We start from the raw sequence: 12,599 nt of genomic DNA, 5'->3' as shown, positions 1-12,599 counted from the left end.
GAAAGGACATGAAATTCTAAACCACACAGCTATTTTTGAAAGAAAGACTTAATTCCTTTAAATCCTTTCCATACAATCATAATACGAAATCTCTTCTTCTCACATTTTCTTGCTTCCGTGGCTCCATTCGCTTCTTTCGTTGTCTGGTCTATGTCTTTTTGCTGACGTTTCAGTTTCTTCTTCTCATGTGTCTTCTCATGTGTCTCCTTGAACAGCTTCTTCTCTGCATTTGGTGCTGCCCTCACATCTGAGTGAAAGGACAGGGGAGGCAGTAGTGGACGGCAAGGCCTGTAGGGTCTGGATGATGGGGCTTCTTGGAGCCAGTGGGGCTCACCAGGTGCAAATCTGGTAGGCTGTCTGAGGGAGAGTGAGGGAAACCTGTTGTCTCGTGGTTTGGGAGACTCCAGGGGGAAACTGGGCCTTGGGCTTTCCAACTGTGAAAAAGCATTTAATTTAGCATCACTATTAAATACATGCATGTGCACACACTTTGATATACTATCAAAAATATAATATAAGTTAGACTGTGATATTGTAGTGTCATAGGCAATCCATTTGTTGATTTGCCCTAACACATTTATGCTCACTATTTACCTGGATTTTAATTATAGTTCCTTATTTCAATCTAAAATCATCTCCTGTGTATAGCAGAACATTGCTTCATTGGATGTGCACTGCAGTGTAACTAAGTGTTTCACTTTTCCTACTTTCTCAAGCTGTGATCTCAGCCTGCTCAATTCAGCTTTGATCATCACATTCTCTCTCTGCAGTTCTCGCACTGCTAGCTCGAGGTCTAGACCTCCAAGATAGCGCCCCACACGTGCAGCCTTCCGTCGGTTGTCCTCCCTTGTCTTCCTCCAACATTCACCCAGGGTCTCTTCCTCCTCCACCTTATGGTTTCCCATTTGAAACATGCAGAGACATATGACCCAGCAATGTGTATTCGGTCCCTAGAGATCTTCGGCCATCAAAGATTATATATATATATATATATATATATAGTTATTCTGTTATTCTCTGCGTTCTTTCTTTCTTTTTCAATCTGAGATGCTGCAGAGCCTCATTCTAATCCCTAACAGGCAATCTCTATCTAAAAAGGGCTCATATCAAAATTTCAAGTGGTGTGTTAGTTGTAGCAGTCGCCAGCTGTGTCGATAACTCACTCTACGATGCGCTGACACGGCGGAATCTTCCAGCTGCTTACCGTCCTCCTACAAAACAGAAACCTGCTTAAAACACTGATATCCAGCTCAACAGGAGGATGACTTACAATGTAGGTCGGATCTAAAGTGGGAGAATTGCTGCAACTAACTTCAAAAGGATGAACGCTGTTCTGCCAAAAATGCATCTCACTTTTGTAATCGTATCTTTTTGAAATGTTTGTACTACTGTTTGTCTTCTGTTTATTCTGACTAGCAGTTGCTATCACACCACGCGACTAGAATGTTATACGTATGACGCCGCATGGTTACAGAATTCAAAAGATTACAGCTCGGACGATATTGAACGCGCGTTAAAATACGCTCATGAATGAGTTTAACAGACACCTGTTCATTTCAACACAATGGCAGAAATTACTCTGCTCACAGAGCTTAGTAACGCGTTAGAGGAAAATTCGCTGCTGCTCTTTAAAACACTGAGCGTTTTTCTTAAAACACATAAAAGGTGCAAGATCACGCGTTGTCGTGTGAGCACCTCAGTCGTAAAAAGGGCTGAGTTGTCATGAATGCGTTATGATCAGGAGTAGTCGGCCGTACTGCTGCGACATCCGGTCAAATCAACTGTCCTCTAAGAATCAGCGCAGTAGTATTTTTGGTAATAGCAGCATCTATGGACATAAACGGCGGCGAAACGGATGGTTTCTTTCTCGTCAACTTTATAGTCCATTACACTTGCTCCTATAGATCGGGATAAAATCTCCATACCAAAACCTCTGTGCATTGGCATGATGAAAATTTAGAGCACGCAAATCCTTCACTTCTGAAACAGCAGAAATTATGTAATTTTACACAGATTGAAAAAAATCCTCAACGTTAAAGACTGCTGTTGACGGAGTTTTAATGTAAATATAGTAGGTTGGGGAAGTGTAACGATGAGCAGTGTGTGGAAAAGAGTGAGATTTATTAGGGGCAAATCCAAAGTCCAGGGTCAAATTATTAACATGGAGAGTCCGAGAATTCATGATAAACTAAAGTAAAGAAAAGCGCACGAAGACAAACCAGGGATGCAGGCTATAACATTGGGGCGAGGATAAACATTCAGGCTTATATTCACATGCACGGAAGCCTCGATTAACAAACAGCAGCTGGACTTACAATAAATAGCAACAAGACTAAACTAAAACAGGGCTTAAAAACATGGTCAAATGAGCATTAAACCAGACACAAGTGCAAATTATGAGGGGTGCAGAAAACGAAACGAAGGAATGGAACCACAACAAGGGAGTAAATCAAAACAAAGACACTAGACAGGGAAACCGTGGAGACATGGACGCTAGAAGGGTGGTCAGTGGTGACAGGAAGCTTGTTTCAGTTATGGATGTCTTTGGCAAAATGAATGCAACTAAAATGCTTTCCTCATGTGTCCTAATAACCAAATAATAACCAAGTTCTTCTTTATTTCTAAATAATATGCCTTTCGGAAATTGTATAACTGCGTGTGTTATATTACTTTCTTTTATTCAGAAACACGGGAGACTCAGGTGAAAAGTGTGATGGAAATTATACACTTATTATTATATCCTAAAACTTGTCTCACCTAATCGTAGTCATCATTTTATTAGATAAATGCATACCTATTTTTATGTTTGTGTTTCACATGTTCCATTCCTTTTCTTTTCTTTGAAAGAAAAATGCCTTAACTTAATCACAGACTAGGATTAAAATAATAATAATAATAAAATCATAGACAGGTCAGCTGAGCCCACTGACTTCTCGTAATGTCCCCATATTGACAGTTAAATATAACATATTAAATACATTAGAGACTGGAGTGTCTTGTTTTTCTCTGAACATTCCACAGTGCATCTAGAATTTTAATAGTTGTTTATTTCTGCTCAGTTTTTCTGCTCTTATTTGAATTTGTTTTTGTCTTAAGGAGAAAAAAAAGGCGTCAAACGAGACCTGTGACCCCAGGGGGAAATCATGGATCAGATGCCTCACACCAAGTCACTGTGTAAACAACACCAGGTTCATGCTTTAGTGTGAGGAATGAGTGAAGGAGTGTTTTGAAAGAGCAAATACAAACACTAACAAGAAGAGAACAAAGAAAACAGGAAGGAGAAGCTCCTATCATTTTGAGTTACTTACTGAGATCATTCTCATAGCAAGTTTATTACAACTTGTGTACTTGTTGTAGTGCAGTTAGCTGTTTCTATATTGGCTGAGAGAAGGAGCAGACCTGTTCAAGTCACAGTTCCATTTACATTTAAACAACAGAATCTTGTCAGTGGAGGATGTACTTTCTCAAACCTTTTTAACTGGTATCTCGCCTCTGTGTCTCTCTGTGTTCGCAGGACAGGGACCACTGCACGCCTCGCACCATGACACCTTTGCAGTGATGACTCCCCTCGTGTGGAATTAGTTCACAGCTGTTTAGTATTATACTTATCCACAACTAGGATTAGTCCATTTACTATTTCTTAGAAGTGGGGATCAAGAACATTGGAAGACGTGAGTAGTTTTTTGGAGCAATAAAGATCAATACATAAAAACAGGCAAATGACCTGCTTCAAGGATTTTCACTAGAAGTTATATAACTGCAAGTTATATTACCGATGTCTAAGTGTATGCAGCGCAGAATTCTTTATTCGTAATGTAATACATGTCCTATTTAATTCTACAAGATAAACAGGTTGGAAAATATTTGTGTAAAATAGATTATGATTATTTTTGGAACATAAAGCCATGCAAACATTGTAAGTGGACATCAAGGGAAAATATAAAATAAAAGAATAGTATAGCATACAGTTACAGGGTATGCCTGTTTTCATTGATTACTAGGGAAGCTCTTTGTCTCCCTCTTGTGGCCATTGTTGTCTTAGCCAACAACCATATCAGCATAAGAGACATGAAGTTATAGAAATTAATTAAAACTGAAACGTATTTTTATAAACACGATTTGACAGTGTGTTTTACATATTCTGGTTGAATATCACATTTATGTGTACAAGATTATAAAAAACACAATCATACATTTACCTGATACTTATATCCAAAGTGACTTACGAGTGAGTATATCTTGAGCAATTGAGGGTTAAGGGCCTTGCTCTGAGAACCAACAGTGGCAACTTGGCAGCAGTAGGGCTGGAACCGGTAAGCTTCTGACTACAAGTCAAGTACCTCAAACACTGAGCTACCACTGATCACTCTGATCACTGCTGTGGCCGATCATGTTAGAATTTTACAATGTTGGTTACTAAACTATTTAAAAAAACATTTTGGAACATTTATTTATTTCATTTCCCCTAACCTTTGACAGCACGGCTAGTCCAGACCTCTGTATGCATCTTCTTACCCCTTCTCTCTGCACACAGAAAATAAAACGCATTGAGAAGAGACTAATTGCCCAAAGGGTAAAAAATAAAATGACATATATAATGATAAAAGGAAAAGGTAAATAGATAACAGCAGATGTGTTAATAAAAAATCAAAAGTCATCTAAACAGAACTCAATGCAATAAGTGTGTTTTGAGATATTTTTGTTTTGCTGTTGGTTTGGTCTTTTTTTTTTTTTTGCTTTCAAGTGCTAATGCCATTATGAGTTGCTAGACCATGAAGACATTTAAAGAATAATAAAATAATCTGATTTTGCTGTAAAAGACAGATGTCATGTTCACACTGCACAACTTCACTGCTTAATGTGAGCAGACATCTGGCAGACACGCTTATCTATAGCAACTTACAGTTTCAACTATATTGCAGAGCTAGGTCCATATAGCAGTAGGAGTTTGATTCAGTTCAGTTTAGCTCACTCAGGCTTTCATTTCTGTTGTCTTCAGGTTTTGTTTCATTGTCCCTAATAAGTCCAACTTGTGCTTGTCTACTCATGTCTCACTGTCCTCCTTTGCTTGATGTCACAACTTCATTGATACCTAATGTGAATGTTGGAAGTGTCACATGTTCTTTGAATAGGAATCAAACATCATTGCACTAATACACTGGACTGATAGTGGACTCTGCCGAGGTACACCTACCCCTGATGTCATGATGTTACTGAGCCTCATCTTGTCTCAGATGCCTTGGCTACTCCCATCGTCCCCTGTTGTAGCCCACACCACCTCCACCCCAACCAACTACTCTCTGTTGCCCTTAATGGACGTTCTCTTGCGACTTGGGTCTCGGACACATGCACACTATCGGGACAAGTCTAGAACCTCCAGAAAGTTGGACTAAACATTAAATGCTTATTTCATTTTTTAATTTATGTCTCTCTTTAAACAGCCAGAGGAGGATGGGACCCCCTTTGAGTCTTGGTTCCTCTTGACGTTTCTTCCTCATGCTCTAGGGAGCTTTTCATTGCCACTGTCACCCTTAGCTTGCTTACTGGGGGCTTGGACTTGGACATTTGAAAAGCTGCTTTATAAAAACACCTGTTGTAAATAAAATAAAATAAAATACAATTTTAAAAAGTACTTTATAAATAAAATTTGAATATTTGATTTTTATATGTAATCTTAAAATTCATAAGAAAACTAAAATATGTTTTTTAATCATTACATTTTTTTCACTTAAAACAAAAATATAATTTGGATAGTCTCAATAATCTAATAAAATCAAATCTCATCATTACAGTGCCAAAAACACATCAACATCACCAGACTTCAAAGCACTTCTCTGAGAGGAAGATTTATATGCCTGTAATTCTGTTGTTGAAGAGCCTATAAAATCAAAATAGGCTTTTAAATTTGAAATTTTAAACTCAAATAACTACAGCCTTATTTTAAATGCCTAAACACACACACAGAGTTACCTCACAGTGTGAAAATTGTAATTGCTGGAGACAGTATCATAGATCCTCTTTGCTGACACATCAGTGATGTCATTGTGACTGAGGTTGAAATTAGATGGATTATAATTACCACATTGTTCAGGATTCCCAAACACACCTCCCTCTACAAAATCACCGTGTAGTAGTACAAACACCTGTAGATTTATAGATCAATGAATTAAATTAATGAACGAATGAATGAATAAACGAATGACTGAATTAGCAAATGAATGAATAAGCAAAGAAATAAATAGTATATTTGTGTCAGTGGACCTGAGTCATTAATGGCCAGATAATTATGCATTTTGACATTTTAAACAAAATATAATTTCTTTCAGTTCTTGTACACATGACGTGTTATCTATCAGGCATGAAACTGTAAATCATAAAGAGTCTGTTATGCCTTATTTCTCTTTTTAATGAGAACATGTGTTTCTACAAGCAGTCTGGATATTCTGTAGACCACAGAGGTCCATCCTGCCAAGTACAGGCAGTGATCAGTGAACCAGGCAGCCAGTGAGAGAGGTCGTCATTTCCAAATAAAATCACCAAGAAAATCAAGCTTTTTGCTATTTGCTTTTGAAAAAAATAAGTCCTTGAAGGAAGACAGGATATGACTGAATGAGCAAAGTTACATTTATATAGAGCCTTTCAAGGAACATACAATGATTTACAATGAACACACACAGCTTCGATGTGCAGTCACATGCCGGATTTTGTGTTAAATTGTGAGAAAAAGAGTAAAATGTGTTATATCTATGTTAGTGCTCACTGTGGACTCAACAATCAAGACTCTCTACACATCCCTCCTCCCGCTTGTCCACTCACTCCAGGATGTGAGCTTTGTGCTGGTGTGGGAACAGCAGCTGCGGGCAGTGGTCAGTGAGCTGACAGTGGCTAAGGTCCAGTTCTGACAGCCCTTCAAAATGTTCCAGAAACAGCGCCAGTGACCTACAGGCCTGCTGGTCCAGCCGGGTCTGAGTGAGGTCCACCATCTTACCCAGAGCCCGGGAGGGAGCCACAGCGCATCTCACACACTCCATATCAGTCCCCACACAGAGAAGAGACAGGAACTGGAGCAGCATGGCTTTATTGCAGCTGAACACACTCAACATTCACCAACATGTAGAGTCACAAAACACTAACACACTCACATAACTACTAACATTAATGCTATTTACACACATTTTGTTTCAAATGATAAAATTCTTTCCCCTTTTCCAGAATGTTTCCCTAGTTTGTGTGGTGTTGAGTCAGTGGCTTACTGAAGGGTGACTGTGTGTAAAATGGGGAAGAGTTGCCATCACAGCCGTGTAGAGTGAGCTGTGTGTGTGTGTGTGTGTGTGTGTGTGTGTGTGTGTGTGTGTGTGTGTGTGTGTGTGTGTGTGAGAGAGAGCTTGCTCTCTGGATGACCATGGAGACGACTCTGCAGTCCTCAGTGCTCAGAGTCAGTGTGTGTGTCTGTTTGTCTGCTGTGAGTTCCAGAGCAGAGCAGCAGAAGAAATCCACTCTGTGCTGCAGAGCGAAGAGCAGATCTGCTGCTGCTGCCCCCTGCTGTAGTTCAGAGACACTGTAGCAGTGGAGGAGCCTCAGCAACAGCAGCCTGTCAACAAGGAGAAAACAAAACACACACAGACAGTGGCAGGGCAGTTAATTTCAGATTAATATAAATATTTCACCTAAATTTAGCAATTTCCTCCAGAAAGTCATTTTATTCTGTCCTAACACACCTGAGGTAAATATCCATGGATATTGCTGATTACCTGACAGGAGTCTCAATAAAACCTAAATGATACTGGCGCAAAATGACTTTTGAGGAAACTCGTGAAAAACACATAAACATACATAAACGTTTATATAACACTCCCTAAACAGACCAGTTATGTTTTAAAATTCTGATTGTAAGAAAAGTTCAAGCCTGAGACGGGAGACATGTTAGAGCAGTGGCTCAATGCTCTCCAGCTCTGCCTTTGGTATGGAGGTGAAAAGCAGGCTGAGAGAGACTGCTGTGCAGTGCTGGAGGGTGAAACACAGGGCAGCACAGTGGACAGAGTCCACCTCTCTGCTGTTCAGGTTGATGCAGTTCTCTGCTGAACTCAACAAGCTGGACACACAGTGAGCAGAGCCAGTCTGATAGATCTCTCTGATGATGGACAGTACAAAGCTGGAGCTCAGCCTGGGGAGAAGACACACACACACACACACACACACACACACACACAGACACACATTTCCAGGTCTCATGCTGTACAGTATAATTAAAGTGTTTGGACTGTTACAAACTGTGTGAAGAATCTGAGCCACGCAACACATGACTGTATTCTCTCACCTTCTGATCTGAAGTCTGGCCAGTACAGGCAGAAGGTCTCTGGGGTTTTGCTGCTTAATTTTGGGGATGTGTAGTGCTCCCATGAGCTGGTCGAAGCTCGTCTACTTTGCCGTAACGTCACCCATTTGCCTTGCTGTCTGGATGCGCACTTCTGGTGCTAGAGTCTTCTCTGTCAGACTAGCAATTCATCTACACTTCTCACAGATAAAACTGCCACTAATGATGAAGAATAAACATGCTGCATTCAGTGCTCTGAAGCAGAACATAAGTCATGATGAAAAAGCAAAATGTTAACATTACTTATGTTTGTGGTAGTTCCTTAGATATAGTTTGTGATGATAAAGTAGTTTTCTATGGAAGTTGCCAGTTTCCAGGTAGAAAGTAATTAAATCCAGCGAAAAATTTGTTAAACAGATAGAGAGCAGTAAGAGCTAGTATGCTGAAACAGTTTCAAAAACAGGAAGCTTCTTTATGAAGGAAAGAGGTTCTTATGAACCTCAGCATTTTGACAGCAAGTATTAGCCATGGCTATAAAACCATGTGAATAATTCAGTTATGGGATTAATCCACAAAATAGCACATCAAATCTAATTATTTGGCCAGTACAGGGTTATGTAATATTTCTTCATATCAGCAAAATGCAATAGCTTGACTTCCTTAACTGATTAATAATTAAAAAAATATCTTTCTTGACTATAAGAATATAGCTTACCCATTAGAAAGATTAAACATCCAGTCAGTGTGTTTCCTGGCATGTTAATGTAAAAGGCAGCTCCTAGTGGATTTGGGGAAAGATTAGTAAAAGATTTCAAGTATCTGCAAAGCAGAAAACTGCCTATTCAACAGGCATGAATGATGTGCTACAGAAGTAGTTGTGTTATTTGCATAGCCTAATTAATATGCATGCAGATCATGTTCTATAGTACCTATATTGTTATATTAAAATTTCACTATTGCTTTTGTGCTTTACAATTGTTACACATAATTGCCACACCCGATACAAGGATAGGAATTCCAATTTATTCATACTGGACAGAAGAATCATTAATGGCTGCTGAGTGAAGCACTTTCATTGAAAATTCATCCAATTATTTATTTATTTATTTATTTATTGTAACCAGAAACAGGGCACATCAGCCAGGAATACATTCCAGCTCTGTTTTAGAACACTGGCTGTGATTCATTACATTTTGGCAATTGTGAAAACAAACTAGATGATACTTCTAAAAGTAATTGTGTTTGCACTTTATTTACACAGTTACATGAACAACACTGGTAGCATAGTCAACAGGCTTGATGGTTTTCCAGTGCACGACACTGTGATACCAGGGCTGGCCCAAGCCTGTGTGGGGCCCTATGAAGAAATCTGAGCTGCCACTGACATAACATAGGTAAAAAAACAAATAGAAATAAATACATGGTCTTTGGCACCCTCTTGGTGGCCTTAGCAGGCTCTCATTTTGCTTATATGGCGGGACAATTGTTCTGCTGTTATCCTATCTATCGAGCAGTCCTACCTAGATTTAGTGCACTTATGTACATTACCCTTAGTCCAGGTTTCTGGTGTTTATTTTAGATGCATTTTTGGTTGTATATATTATAATTAGGCTACTGTGAACAATTGTATATCGTATAGCTACAGCACCTGTACTTCACACACATGTAGTAATCGGATCTAGAAAGTTGCCAACCCTATTAAAATATTAGGTTTATAGTATAATATTTGAATTAAACAGACAAAGCGTCAATCACAATCATTTGCATAATGATTAAATCTTGAACCAAAAATGTATCAGAGAGCTGTAGTGTTTTTTAGAGACACACAGCCAATTAAACTGTGCTTGACCATTTCTTGCCCTCTATATCATTCTCTGCAGTTTACTGAGAAAGACCTGACACTGAGTAATGCCGTTGTCTATTCGAAGGCCAAAACAACAACAATCTTGGTTATCAAAGACTCACTCCACCCTGACCACAGCCTCTTCTTTTAGAAGCCATGATAAAACCACCATCGCAGCTTGAGAGCACAAATCTAGCCTCTTAAGAGGTGTTATGTTCCACAGGCAGTTCGATATCTCAATGCAGTCCACATGAAAGCAATTTTCTTTCCATGATTGCAAATTGCACTTTTAATGCCTGATATTTCAGCCACTCATTTCTCTCACTACATGACAAAACTCTCGAAACTTTTCTCCAAAAGCACTGAATGTTATTCTAACCATTTATGGCCTTTCTCCATTCATGTACACAAAGTCCAGTATGATTCCATATGTCATCAAAAGATATATCTGTTTGTAGCTGAACAACTTATGCAATGTGATCTTTCTTCTTTGTGTCAAATGAACTTAACAATTGAAACATCCAAAACTGGCTGTGTTTCTTGCCAACATACTGGTGTTTGGACATGTGGGATTACTTGCGCGTCACTTTCAATAGTTCAATTGGTAGAGTAGAAGTTAAAACTGTCATCCTTAGGCTGTCGGTTCAACTCCGACTCCCACAAACGTTATGTTTTAATGCAGAATCTGTCATTTTATATGAGCAAAAAAAGAGGTTTTTCCCTGACCGGGAATCGAACCCGGGCCGCGGCGGTGAGAGCGCCGAATCCTAACCACTAGACAACCAGGGACAAAGCTATAGAGTCTGCGCTCCTACTATTCTGACAATGTTTGGATGCATACTGGAATTGGTATGCATGAGTGGAAAAAGGCCATAAAGCGAGTTATTCATCTTTCTCTTTGTTCTACAAAAAAATGAAGTTTGCAAGAGTCAGGGCTCTTTTTTACCATCTGGGAAAAGAGGGAACGCTGGTGTCACTAACACATGGAAAGAGCTGTTATAGTATTCCCCATTTGTCCCCTTAATGTTTCTGACATTTTAGCCACTCATTTCTCTCTCTACATGAAAACATTCTAGAAAATTTTCTCCAAAAAGTACAGAATGTTATTCTAAGTACTCGGAAAATAGTCTTTTCCTCCCCCTTCTGACACGTGAACTTATAGACGCCCTTGAATGCACGGTGTCTCTGTAATTAACAAGGGAGAGAGCGTATGCCACTCTCTCTCTCCCTAAGAGTACAGCCAATTATGCTCCTTTAGACTCCCAGCCACAAATGGCTGTGACACCATCAGTTTCAAAGTTAAACACAACTCCTATAGTACTAATAAAAGCTTCACACTCACCTCAGCTGGGACATGGCAGACACTGAAGGAAACTCCTCACTTCACTCTCTTCATCTGATCAGTCATTAAGCTCCACTGGTTTCTTCACTGTTTGGAGTTTCAGCACTTATAGCACTTTTAATATTAGAATAGAATCCCTTTATTTACTAAAGGTACACAGAAATGTACACAGGTACACAGAAACTTATTGTATGTAAGAGTGCAATAGTTCAAAGCTGTATTAGTGCAGATAAATACAACTACAGTGCCATTGCAGCTTTTAATGCTGTTTCAGTATCAGGGTCTTCAGGAAGGCTCCACCTGGCAACCCTGAAGTGCCTTGCTATGCTTAAAACTACACACACACACACACACACACACACACACACACACACACACAAACAAACACAAACACTCAACAAGGTGAGTTCTGCTTATTTGTTATTGGAGATTTGTTAAGAAGGCTGATCGCCATTTAAAATTAGATTCCACACACTATAATTGTTACACTGGTGAGTTTGAGGTAGAGATGCACTTTCATTAATACTGCTTACACTGTGTTTCTTTACAACACGCATGGACGTGTTGAAGCATCTCATATGCATGGAACACTACTACTCAGAGCATTGGAAGGTTGAAAACAGAAGCTATCTGGCTCACACAATGTTTTAAATGTGCCAAGGGAAATTCCAAGTGTGGCCATTCTTGAGTGGAGTGGAAGATAAATATGTTTTTTTGTATTTCAAAGCAGCTGTAAGAGTATAACAGGCAGTTTAGAACATGTCAGTCCCTCCATGTAATTTGAGAGAAAATATCCTATGAAGATTGGACCAAGATTCCTGCCGAGTATTTTCAGCACATAGTGGAAACTATGCCAGAAAGAATTGCTGCAGTTCTGGAGGCCAAAGAAGGTCCAACATGCTATTAAATGGGTGTACTTAAGCCCACTGTGTCCTATAATAGGATGTTGCTGGAATGTATGTGGATGTTGTTGAAATGGCCGCAGAGTTGCGGCAGCAGTACAGGTCGTCTGTAATCCTTTCCCCCATCCGAGTGAGTTTGCCCTATTACACGGGGTCGAGTTATGATGTGAATGTTTAATTACACAGGATGGATTGTGG

The 12,599-nt window shown here is 39.4% G+C and overlaps 1 non-coding gene across 1 annotated transcript; it reads right to left on the bottom strand.

Annotated features, from left to right (window-relative positions):
• Nucleotides 1-10,874: 10,874 nt before the first annotated feature.
• trnae-cuc (transfer RNA glutamic acid (anticodon CUC)) lies at nucleotides 10,875-10,946 on the bottom strand. The gene has a single exon. It is a non-coding gene; the product is annotated as a tRNA-Glu (tRNA).
• Between the last annotated feature and the right edge of the window lie 1,653 nt (nucleotides 10,947-12,599).

Source organism: Electrophorus electricus, chromosome 10 (assembly GCF_041902795.1).
Source record: "Electrophorus electricus isolate QZ-2024a chromosome 10, ASM4190279v1, whole genome shotgun sequence".
Classification (NCBI taxonomy): domain Eukaryota; kingdom Metazoa; phylum Chordata; class Actinopteri; order Gymnotiformes; family Gymnotidae; genus Electrophorus; species Electrophorus electricus.
Note: the sequence above shows the minus strand (reverse complement) of the source record. Positions and strands in the feature narration are given on the sequence as shown.